Raw genomic sequence first — 12774 nt, 5'->3', positions numbered from 1 at the left:
GAACAGAGACTGCCAACAAAGCAGAGAGGGGCAGTGGCGGGCTCCGGGATGGAGTTTGGGTGTGGATGGGGTGCGGAATCTGGGCTGGGGCAGGGGGTTGGGGTGGCAAGGGGGGCAGTGGCAGGCTCTGGGAGGGATTTTGGGTGCATGAGGTGCAGGTTCTGGGCTGGAGCAGGGAGTTGGGAATGTGGCACATATCTCAGGCAGCTCCTGAAAGTGACCCACACCCCCATCTGGCACAAATCCTACATGGAGGAGGCTGGAGGAGTCCCCTGGCACCACTGCCCACAGGCACCACCCCTGCAGCTCTCATTGTCGCAGTTCCAATGGCAGAGTTGGCACTTGGGGCAGGGGCAGCAGTGCAAGAGACACATCCCACAGGGGCTGCAGGGACTGTGCCAGATGCTTCTGGGAGTGGTGCAGCCGTGTGAAGCGAGGGTGGGCAGGAATCTGCTTTAGCCCCACTGTGCTGCTGGTAGTGGTGGCAGGAACCCCCAGGTCCCTTTCAAATCACCCGGGGCCAGCTGCTCAGGCTTTCTGATGGGGAAGCAAAGGGAAGCCACAAGAGTGGTCATGCACCCCTCATGAGCAGTTCTGGGTAGTCTTTTGGGAGCTCCTGGAGTAGGCAGCAGAGAGGTGCAGCCTCACACACAGAGGCTGTTTCCCTGGAAGGGAGAGGGGGCTGCAGGGTGATATCCCACCTTCTGGGCATCCAAGAGCCTCTGCTTCCCCACTGCCATGCTGGAGCCTCCACATTTATTTATTGCAAATAAAATTTGCAGAATTGTAAACTATTGTGCACAGAATTTTTATTGTGCAGAATCTCCTGAGGAGTGAAACCGACTCAGGGAACCTCCTTGAATTGTCACTGCTTGGTTAACCACTCAGCCACCACACCAATGCACAGAGAGAGTGCCAAGCCCTACTGCTATGTGGGGGTGGAGGCTGGGGTCAGGTCATACACGTTCAGACTGTACGCTCCCCCAGCTACAAACCCTGCTGATTTCCCATTTAGGACATTAGCCCTTACTGACAAGGTTTGTCTGTTTCTTTTTTTATCTCATGCTGTTAGTTAGAAGGATATTATTTTATTTTTTTTTCAAAAATACACAACTCCCTAAATCCTGCTTTTAGCAATCAGAATAATTTAGTGTCACCTTATTTTTGCCTGCCCCAGTACAAAAGAAGACGGCTTTTGTGGTTTTCCTGACTCAGAGGATGAAAACAAACATGTGTCGGTCCCAGGGGTGGCTCTAGGCACCAGCAAAGCAAGCAGGTACTTGGGGCAGCCCATTTGCAGGGGCAGCAGCTAAGAGGGATCCAGCCTGGGAGCGGTGACCTAGAATCCTACTTTCATCATCTCTGACTCAAAGAATACTTCCAACACACCTCTGAACAACATCCTAACCCACAGAATCCTTCCTACCAACGCTATAATAAAAAGGATTCTGCATGGACTCCTCCTGAGGGTCGAAACAACAGACTGGACTTCTACATAGATTGCTTCTGTCAACGTGCACAGGCTGAAATTGTAGGAAAAGCAGCATCACTTGCTCCATAACCTAAGCCTGTACTGAACACAATGCCATCAACAACCTCAAGAACAACGCCGACATCATAATCAAAAAGGCTGACAAAGGAGGTGCTGTCGTCACCATGAATAGGTCGGAATATGAACAAGAGGCTGCTAGGCAGCTCTCTAACTCCACATTCTACAGGCCATTACCCTCTGACCCCACTGATGATTATCAAAAGAAACTACACCATCTGCTCAAAAAACTCCCTGAAAAAGCACAGGAACAGATCTGTACAGACACATGGCCTAGAACTCCGACCAGGTGTATTCTATTTGCTACCCAAGATCCATAAACCTGGAAATCCTGGATGCCCCATCATCTCAAGCCTTGGCACCTTAACAGCAGGATTGTCTGGCTATGTGGACTCTCTCCTCAGGCCCAATGCTACCAGCACTCCCTAGCTATCTTCAAGACACCACTGACTTCCTGAGGAAACTACAATCCATCGGTGATCTTCCAGAAAACACCATCCTGGCCACTATGGAGGTGGAAGCCCCTCTACACCAACATACCACACAAAGATGGACTACAAGCCATCAGGAACAGTATCCCCGATAATATCACGGCTAACCTGGTGGCTGAACTTTGTGACTTTGTCCTCACCCACAACTATTTCACATTTGGGGACAATATATACCTTCAAGTCAGCGGCACTGCTATGGGTACCTTCATGGCCCCACAGTATGCCAACATCTTTATGACTGACTTAGAACAACGCTTCCTTAGCTCTCATTCCCTAACGCCCCTACTCTACTTGTGCTACATTGATGACATCTTCATCATCTGGACTAATGGAAAAGAAGCCCTTGAGGAATTGCACCGTGATTTTAACAATTTCCATCCCACCATCAACCTCAACTTAGACCAATCCACATGAGTGGTCCATTTCCTAGACACTACTGTGATGAATAAGCGATGTCACATAAACCCACCCTATACCTGAAACCCAGTGACCACTATACTTGCCTACATGCCTCCCGCTTCCATCCAGGACACATCACATGATCCATTGTCTACAGCCGAGCTCTAAGATACAATCGTATTTGCTCCAATCCCTCAGACAGAGAGAAACACCTACAAGATCTCTATCAAGCATTCTTAAAACTACAATACTCACCTGCTGAAGTGAAAAAACAGATTGACAGAGCCAGAAGAGTGCCCAGAAGCCACCTACTACAGGACAGGCCCAACAAAGAAAATAACTAGAACGCCACTAGCCATCACCTACAGCCTCCAACTAAAACCTCTCCAGCCATCATCAAAGATCTACAACCTATCCTGAAAGATGATCCCTCACTCTCACAGATCTTGGGAGACAGGCCAGTCCTCGCTTATAGACAGCCTCCCAACCCGAAGCAAATACTCACCAGCAACCGCACACCATACAACATAAACACTAACCCAGGAACCTAACCTTGCAACAAAGCCCAATGCCAGCTCTGTTCACATATCTATTCAAGTGACACCATCATAGGATCTAATCACATCAGCCACGCCATCAGGGGCTCGTTCACCTGCACATCTACCAACGTGATATATGCCATCGTGCCAGCAATGCCCCTCTGCCATGTACATTGGCCAAACCAGACAGTCTCTATGCAAAAGAATAAATGGACACAAATCTGACATCAGGAATCATAACATTCAAAAACCAGTGGGACAACACTTCAACCTCTCTAGCCACTCACTGACAGACTTGAAGGTGGCAATTTTGCAACAAAAAAACTTCAAAAACAGACTCCAAAGAGAGACTACCGAACTCGAATTAATATGCAAATTAGATACAATTAACTCAGGCTTAAACAGAGACTGGGAATGGTTGAGTCATTACACTAATTGAATCTATTTCCCTAGGTTAAGTTCTCCTCACACCTTCTATGGGTCATCTTAATTATCACTTCAAAAGGTTTTTTTTTTTCTCCTGCTGATGATAGCTCATCTCAATTGATTAGGCTCTTCCTGTTAGGTATCAGAAGGGTAGCCGTGTTAGTCTGGATTTGTAAAAGCAGCAAAGAGTCCTGTGGCACCTTATAAACTAACAGACGTTTTGGAGCATGAGTTTTCGTGGGTGAATATTCACCAAAACGTCTGTTAGTCTGTAAGGTGCGACAGGACTCTTTGCTACTCTTCCTGTTGGTATGCATACTTCCACCTTTTCATGTTCTCTGTATGTATAAATATCTCCTGTCTGTGTGTTCCATTCTGTGCATCCGAAGAAGTGAGCTGTAGCTCAGGAAAGCTCATGCTGAAATAAATTTGTTAGGCTCTAAGGTGCCACAAGTACTGCTGTTCTTTGCGGATACAGACTAACACAGCTGCTACTCTGAAGCCTGGGAGCTGAGAACCAACAGGGGGCCTTGGGAGCTGTAGTTCCTTGGTTAGCTCCCTGCCTATAGAGCCAGCCCTGGAGCCGGGAAAGAACTACATTTCCCAGCATTCCCTTGGGTGCTATCAACAGGGAAGGGATGGGGAGGGAGTATGGTAGTTGAAACCTCATGCTGCAGCTCGCTGTGAATGGAGAGCTCACTGCTAGAGCGGGGTGGCACTGTGAATGGGGAACAAATGTGCCCAAGGAGTAGAAGGCTTTGGCCCAGATACCCCCTTCAGAAGACAACCCCAGACTGTCCTAGGGACACTGGTGTGACCTCACCTTGCAGCCCCCAAAGAAGGAATTGGGGGGACTAAATGGACAGTGCCCCTCTCTATCTGAAGCCTAGCAAGGGAGGTATGTGGGTCCCACTAGAATTTAAAATGAAAAGTAAGGGAGGGGAGGCTCTACTGGACCTGGGCAGCTTTAGATACAGTACCAGGCACGCAGGAGGATTTCCACTTCTGAGCCATGGAAGCAGAAATTGACTTTTCCTTTCCAGATTTCGCTAATATTCAGAAAGGGAATCTAGCACCTGCGTTCCAGATGTGAACACCTCAAAATTCAGGAGTGCTCAAGCTCAGTTTGGGCAGCTGGTACATTATTTCTCCCAAAACAAATGTACTGATCCACTGTAATTTCCTGTAGAAAAAGTAGGATAAAATTGAGCATGAAATGCTTCCCAGAGGCTCTTAGGATTGGAATTGCTATTTTCAACAGCCATTGCCTTTTTGTTTGTTTAAACGAAAGACAGTAATATTGCATTGGCAAATTCCCCATAGAAACAAAGAGTGGAAGAAAGAATAATAAAGGCACCTCAACTTTTCTTCATTTATGGAGGACAGTCTTACAATATGCATCCAGATATCTTCCAATCACACAAGCTGAAAATTGTTTCACTTTACTGCAGCTCTGTAACCATGTGGGAACCAATCCTGTGTTCTGTGCACATCCAAAATTCCTGCTGAATGACCCACCCTGGGACAAAGTTACCAGTGACCCCGGGCTGGGGTAGAAGGAGGGTGCAGGTGGGGGGAGGAGCCCAGGGCTGGGGCAGCAGGGGGTCCAGGTGAAGGGGGCAGAGCCCAGGACTGGGGCAGCAGGGGGTGTGTGGGTGGGAGAGCACTGGTGAGGGGAGATCCCAGAGCTGGGGCAGCATGGGGTGTATGTGTGCAAGAGCCCCGGGCTGGCTTGGCAGGGAGTGCGGGTGTGGGGAGGAGAGCCCAGGGCTGGGGCAGCAGGGGGGTGAGGGTCAGGGGGTAAAGCCCAGGGGTGGGGCAGCAGGGGGGTGGGGGTGGGAGGAGGCCCAGAGCTGTGGAGGCAGGGGGTGTGGGGAGAGCCCAGGGCTCGGGCACCAGGGGGATGGGGGGACAGACAAATTTTTTTTTGCTTGGGGCAGCAAAAAACCTAGAGCCAGTCCTGCCTCCATATACCGTAAGGTAGGTAGGAGCGGATCATTATTATCCCTACTTGAAAGAGGGAGAAGCTAAGGCTGAGAAAGGAGAATTGACTTGTCTTAGGTCACACAGCCAGCCAGTGGCAGAGTTGGGAGTAGGACCCAAGAGCCCTGATGTTCAAACTAACCATTGGATCTTGAATTTCAGACATTGAATGACCTGAATAAAGTGCTCTCGGATGAGCTCCAGATCAACAACAGTGCACAGTAATTATTCAGCAAGTATTTGAGGAGAACTGCAATGTTAGAGAGAATCGTGAACTGCTCAGAGACCATTAATGCAGAGAAGCAGCAATATTCATCAAACATGTAAGTGGTTATGACTTATTTACTTGGTCTTCAAAGAGAACAACAAGGACCTGAGTCTCCTCCCTGTCAATAACCCTCAGCTCAGCCAATCAGGGTAGAGACTGAGGATGAGAGGCTGAGAGTTCTCACTAAAGAGCCCAAAGGATGGCCAAGTCACTGGTGGGGATCACTGCCCAAGCACTATTTCAGCCCCACATTTTTGGGTGGACCTCCCATAGTGGGAGCTGCCGAGCACTCCCCCGCCACCCACCCACACACACACCTACACCCACACCCACCCACACCCCCGAGGGGACACTAGAAGCAAGAGAAGAAGAGAAAGGAGGGAGGGAGGGATGGAGGAAAAGGTGAAACAAAATGGACAAACCCTAATGTCCCCAGTGATTCTAAGGGATAAAATCCCAGGTGCAGAATAAAATTCTGCCGCCTTAAGCTCGTGTTTTCCATGCCTAGAATACATCTGTCACCAGATGGATCAGACTAAACAGGTTTCAAACCTCGAGGAGGCTCTTACCTTCTAAACAGGGACAGCTGTTTTCTAGTAAAATCAGGAAAAGGGAAGGAGAAAACTGGAAAGAGGTTCCTCCTGGTGCTCACGTACCTGAACCCAAATACTTTCTCAGTCCTCAAAGAGAGACCTGGAGAAGGAGACTTGCTGAAGCAAAGCCACAGGGGTCTCTGAGGTTTCCCTGGCCCTTCGCCCCTGTCCTGCCTGACTGATGTCAGCATCTCTCTGTGAGGTCACCACCTCCCCACCACCTTTGACCAATAGTCTGAGGTCCTGCAAAAGGCCTTTGTGATGTCACTGCTACATCCCTCCCTTGCTGTGCTAATGTCCTGCCCCTGGCCAGGAACTTTGGAGGTTTGAGCTATTCCCTGTGGTCACCCCACTCAAGGAGCGTTCGTTCTCGGAAGCAAGCCGGCTAGACAGTAATACATCAGACGCTGCTCCCAATGCTACACTCAGTTTTTCAGAAATTAGTCAACTTTATGCCCTGAAAAGACCATTAGAGCATCTAATCTGACCCCCTGCATATCACAGGCCTCCTGTATGACACAATAGCTACTTTTGGGGCAAACACATTCCACAAAGGCATCTAGTCTTCATTGAATGACATCAGGAGATGGTGAATCCACCACTTTCCTTGGTAGCTTGTTCCTGTGGTGAATCATCCTCCCTGTTGCGAATCATCCTCCCTGTTGCTTATTTGTGCCTTAAATGTAATATGAATTTGTCTCTTTTCACCTTCCAGCCATTGGGTCTTGTTATGCTTTTCTCTGCTAGATTAAAGAGCCCTTTAATAGCCAATCTTTTCTCTCCATTAAGGCACTTCAATGAAGTCACCTTTCAATCTTCTTTTGATAAGCTAAACAGCTTGAGCTCTTTCAATAGCTCACTAGAAGGCATTTTTCTCCAGCCCTCAGAACATTTGGTGGCTCTTTGCTGCCCCAGCTCCAATTTCACAACATCTTTTTCAAATGAGGACACCAAAACTGGAGGCAATATTTCAGTATCAGTCTCACTGATGCTGTGTCACCTCCTGTGATGTTATTGACATAATCTGTAACTCTATAGATCACCGTTGCGACCACTGTTCTATATTTGCAGCCAATATTGTAGAAATGTTGTTGTGTAAGGGGTGTATGGAGAGGTTCTGATTGGCTGATTATAATGATGCTATCTCTACATGTGTATCATTTTTGTTGTTGACATTATCAATATTGGCCTATGCTGCCCATATTTCAAACTTGTGCTACGCTTCCGGGAACACCCCAGCCAGACAAGTTGGTGTCAGTTCTGCCTAGCCTGCTTGATGGCTCATTAAGGACCACAAGTTATGCAACTGACCCATTGAGAGAAGGCAAGGTATGCAGGGACCTGCCTATGGACAGAACTTTAAGGTTTTTTTCTATGCCACGTGCTGGATAGAGTGTCCTTGGGACAAAGAAAGCAAAGACCACATGGCAAGAGACTATAAAAAGCTGATGCCTCGTCTCCATCTTGTCTTCAATCCTGCTTCATACCTCTGAAGGGACTTTGCTACACACTGAAGCTCTCTACTAAGGACTGAATGACCCATCCCAGCTGTGGATGGACTCTAGAAACTTGATTTGAACCTGCAGTTTATTCTATCACTGCTACAAACCTGAACCAAAAACTTTGCCATTACTGGGTGTGAAGGGTTAAAATCCATGTGCAGTTTATATAACAACCTGGTCTATGGATTGTGCCAGCTCTTTTCCAGACCCAAAGTCCAGAATATGCTCAAGGGAGCAGAGGCCTAGCAAATAGTGATCAGCTAAGAGAAAGCTGGGGTAAACGGAAAGCCTTGCTTGCTAAGATAGGCCTGGTCAGCAAATTGCCAGGAGTTGGAGCTAAGAACTAAGTAATCATGTCTTATTCAAAGTTGCAGATTGAACAAAGAATCCCTGTTCCTATTGTGTTTGATTATTCTGTAGGGAGATGTTCTTCCCACACATCCAACCTTGAATTTATGAAAAGTTGGCACGTCAGTATAAAATATGGCATCCTTCCACCTCCCTTCCAAGGGACCGATGCCTTGCCTTTAGACAGACAGAAAACAATCTTTATTGCCATATACTTTCACTGTTTCTTTGCTTTAACACCTACGAATGTACCTGTTGGACCATGAAAAAGAGTTGCTCCATTTCTATGGACCTCAAATCAGAATTCAACATAGATATTTCATACTAATAACATTTTATCAAAGTATTCAGTAAATGTTAACCTGCTAACTTGAGACTATAGGCGGAGACATTATGTAACCTGCTAGCCACTGGCTAATGTGCTATCTTGTCTTGCTGCAAAACCTATCTCGGGGTGTGGAACTGCCTACCCTGTCACTTTCCCCCACCCATGAAAAACCTATGTATTCTATTGTAATCAATTGATTGACAGTGTCTCTGAGCCTAACAAGCAAGGTGACTCTCCTTTTATTGACCTCTACACGGTGTAGATTTATCTCCTTCACAGACAGCTGCTGAATAAAGAGGAGATTCAGCATCCAGCACCCAGTGGTGCCTGGCTGAATGTGCCTCCTCTCCCCACAGCTTGGTGATCTTTTGAGGAAATGGAGAAGACTGCCTTTGCCTAGCTGTACATTGCTTGCAAAAGAAACAGGTCTTTTTGGTGACAAATGTTGAAAGGAGTCACTAGGCAAATGTGGAGACAAGAAAAAGATCTCCTAATTGAACTTGCATCTGTGGATGCTGAAGCCACAACACAGAGTGCTAAACGCTATATGATCACGGCTGGAGTCAGAAGAGTCTCTACCAAAGCCTTTTTTCACCAGCAGGGGCCTCTCTGTGCACAGAACTCCTGGTAGCTTGATGGCTGCAGGCAGTGGAGAACTCTATTTTGGCATCTCTTTGTCTCTTTTGTGGTGAACATCTGCAGTAACTGTTAAAAGGCCTCTGGATAGTGGTCTTTGGGAAGAGCTGATTGAAGAGCCTTCCTAGTAACCAGGAAATCTTGGCTTGGCCTGACAGTTCTTCCTTGCTGAACCTAATGTGTCATTTGGCTCCTTTTTCGTTTCTCTTCATAAGAAAGAAAAGACCTGTCATCAGAATCCTTCTAAGTGGTGGTTCAAGACAGAGAGAGCCTTCCTTGCAGCTGAGTCTTGGTGCCAGGGGGCATGTCTCACCACTGCAGTGCCTCCTGTTGGCCGTCCTGCCAATTAGGTCTGCTCCACCAGTGCACCTTCATTCAGTGGCATCTGGCTGCCATCTGTTCTATCATTAGGACCCATGTCGCTCTCAGGACTTCAATGTCCTCTTATGGACAGAGCCCTCTGGCTGTGCCCCACTCAGTTCTCTCCCCGCTTCCAGGGGGCAGCTGTCCTTCACCCAGACACTTGCCTCAGTGGCCAGCTGCAGTCCAGGGTGTAGCCACCTGTGTCAGTGGCAACTGAGGCAAAAGGGGTGCACCTCCAACCCTCACCATCTGTTTCCCTGGACCACTTCCCCACAGACCTAGCACCTTCCTCCACCTTTGTATAAGGGCCTCAGTCTGGCAGTAATCAGCCAGGAGGTCACTCATGCTCCCCTTACCCACGCAGCACTACTCTGATCATGGTACCCCTCCTTCTCCTTCTCCTTCTCCTTCTCCTTCTCCTTCTCCTTCTCCTTCTCCTTCCTTCAGGCAGCAAATCCTCCCTCCTCAAACTCCAAGGAGTGACTAACTTGCTGTGCTGAGCAGCCCTTTATATATGGGCTACTCCAGCAAGCCTTCTCCTGATTGGCTCTCCCAATAATCCCTTTCCTGACTGGCTGGGTTCTGCACCGCCTCTGCAAGGCTGCCTTAATTTTTTTCCTGATTGTTTGGGGCAGTCACCCCACCACACTTGGAAAGTGGCAAATGAGAAGTCTAGAGCTGAAGGAAAGGCTACCATGACTCAGAACTGAGCCAAGATTGCTGTGACTGAAACACAGATCACTAATCAGTATATGATCACAGTGGCTGGTGGGAGAAGCACATGTTAGGAGCCCTCTGTCAACTCAGATGTGGCTTTTTGTGCACAGAGAGCCAGACACCTCAAAGTCTACAAGGCTTGAGGGAAATGGGGAAGGTCTGTACTTTGGAATTTGCAGGTGTTGTCCTGGACCATCAAATGGAACAGTTGTAAACTCTTTCTTGAGGCAGGCACTATGGCTTAGCTGGCTAAAGCACCTGTCTAGTAAAGAGGAGAGCCTGGGTTCAACTCCCAGTGGTGCCTTGTTGTATGGCTTTTGTCTCCTCTGCTCACATTTTCCTGTGTTTTTCTAGGAAACAGAAGAGACCTCCCTTGGTATCCAAGTAACTGCTTGCTAAGGAAAAGGCTTCTTTGGAGAGAAGCATTGGAAAGAATCAAATCACAAGCCTGGAGTTGATGAAAAGGCTGCTGTGACTGGCATTAGCCTTGCGATTGCTTCAACTGCAGTTGCTGCAACACGAGAGCCTGTGCCGCACGTCCTTGGGGTTCGCTGGGGATGTCCACACACAGAGGCCATGTCACCTTCCTTTTGATTGTCACTGGTGAGAAATGGAGCAGCTGAGAGAAAAGTCCCAGAGAGCAGCACCGTGGCTAAGCTGGCCAAGGCACCTGCCAGGTAAAGTGGAGGTTAGAGATATAGCACCCAGTGGTGCCTTGCCAAATATGTCTGCTCTTCCCACCTTTTGGTCAATCTTTCGAGGAAGCAGAGAAGACTGCCTCTGCCTTGCAGTGCAGATGCTTCCAAAAGAAACTGGTCATTTTTTTCTGACAAGTGTCAGAAGGAGGCACCTAAGAAACATGGGGACAAGGAAAAGGTCATCGTAACTCAACTTCCATCCATGGCTCTTGAGGCCACAACGCAGAGCACTGAGCACTGTAGGACCACAGCTGGTGACAGAAGGGGCTTTTCCAAAGGCATTTTCCACTAGCAGGGTCCTCTCTGTGTGCTGAATTCCTTATAGCTTGATGTCCGCAGGCCCTGGAGATCACCATTTGGCATCTCTCTCTCTGTCTCAGTGAACATCCCCTGTGGTAGTTGAAAATCTGTGATGAGATCTACAGGATGAAACCTGAACAGAGGGACCCCTGAGCCCTGTGTCCCACCGCCTGGATTCCCTCTCACACTGTGATGCTGTGACAGGCTGCAAATCTCTGGCACATATTTCACTTACACAGACATCCACAGGTCGGGGCACATCCAACTGAGTTACATGAATGCTTCTCCCAGCCACTCATAAAACTAATGATAGAGAGCCTCCCGCCAATTCCCCCCAGCTCTGCAGCCTTGCACCCCTGGATTATACCGCAGGAAGGGCGAACTACAGCGGCTGCCTCCCCCACATGCGGGAAAAAGGCTTGACCTGCTAGCCCTGCAGACTAAGTCTCCAGGCCTCCAGCTTGCCCCATTCGACCCAACGGTTTGATCTTGTGGCCAGAATTATTTGCAGTTGTGATTTCCCCCTGCAGTACCTCACAGGGGTCCATGGTCAGCTCCAGCACAGGCCCCACAGGAAGGCTTAATTCTTGAGCTGCAGCACATGCTGGGCAGGCTTAAGACCGGGCTCCCCATGGCAGGAGAGAAGAAGACTTGGACCCTGGTGAGGCAGGCTGGGGCTTCCTGGATCCCATTTGCACACAGCCAGCCCTCTGCCCCCACTTCCAAGTCATCAGTGGCACCCCCAGGTCGGCCAGAATGAAGCAGCAGTTTTCACTGCACCAAGTCCACTTATGGCTTTCAGGCAACTGCCAGACCCCCCGCAGCCCACAATCTCAGCCAGAAAGGAGCCCACTCAGCCTCACCATTGCTTCTTTTCCTTCCCCCCAAAACTCCACTTCTCCTGACCTACAAGTAGCCATCTCTGGGATGCCAAGAGGCAGGTAAACGGTTCTATCTCCCAGAAGCGAACCACACCTCCATAGGTTCGGCCCTCAGAAGGGCAGGTGGGGGTTTCCTGGATCCCAGTTGCTCACAGCCAGCCCAGCCCCCACCTCTAAAGCCATCAATCTATAGGCCAACCTCCAAGGGGAGAGGAGGCCAAGCCACAAGCCTCCAAAAGGTGACACACCTAACTGCTCTAGGTTCTCCAGACTGACACCAAGGTGTTTTCTCCATTTACGTCAGCACCTTCTGTCATGCAGGGGATAGAGTTATCTCACGGACAGGCCAATAGCAGAAGGCAGAGCGCTTTCTTGGACAGCAAGGGGATTTGAGAAACGGAAGCCAGCCTGTTTCTGAACCAGGGGCCTTTTGTGTATTGGGCACATGTGATAACCACTACGCTACAGAAACTCTGTCTGCTTAGCTTGTGCTCACTCTGGCACACACTGATGGGGAAATGTAGAGCGAGTGGTGGCAGCCCTCCAATAGCTCAGCTGGCAGAGCAGAGGACTGGAGCTGGTGCTCAGAAAGTCATCCTGACGTCGCCCTTCTGAACCTTGCTTGAAGGAAAGCTTCTTTTTCTTCCCCTTGCTAACGAAGAACAAGAGAAGAATGAAAGGGCAGGTGGCCAGCTCGGTGCAGAAGCCCATGCTGTCTTTTCCTGCTGCATAGCCTGAAATGAGGGATTTGTG

The 12774-nt window shown here is 48.9% G+C and overlaps 1 non-coding gene across 1 annotated transcript; it reads left to right on the top strand.

The window, feature by feature from the left end:
* Nucleotides 1–10372: 10372 nt before the first annotated feature.
* On the top strand, nt 10373–10446 carry TRNAT-AGU (transfer RNA threonine (anticodon AGU)). Its single transcript has one exon. It is a non-coding gene; the product is annotated as a tRNA-Thr (tRNA).
* Nucleotides 10447–12774: the final 2328 nt, after the last annotated feature.

This window comes from Gopherus flavomarginatus (genome assembly GCF_025201925.1).
Source record: "Gopherus flavomarginatus isolate rGopFla2 chromosome 13 unlocalized genomic scaffold, rGopFla2.mat.asm SUPER_13_unloc_1, whole genome shotgun sequence".
Taxonomy (NCBI): domain Eukaryota; kingdom Metazoa; phylum Chordata; order Testudines; family Testudinidae; genus Gopherus; species Gopherus flavomarginatus.
Note: the sequence above shows the minus strand (reverse complement) of the source record. Positions and strands in the feature narration are given on the sequence as shown.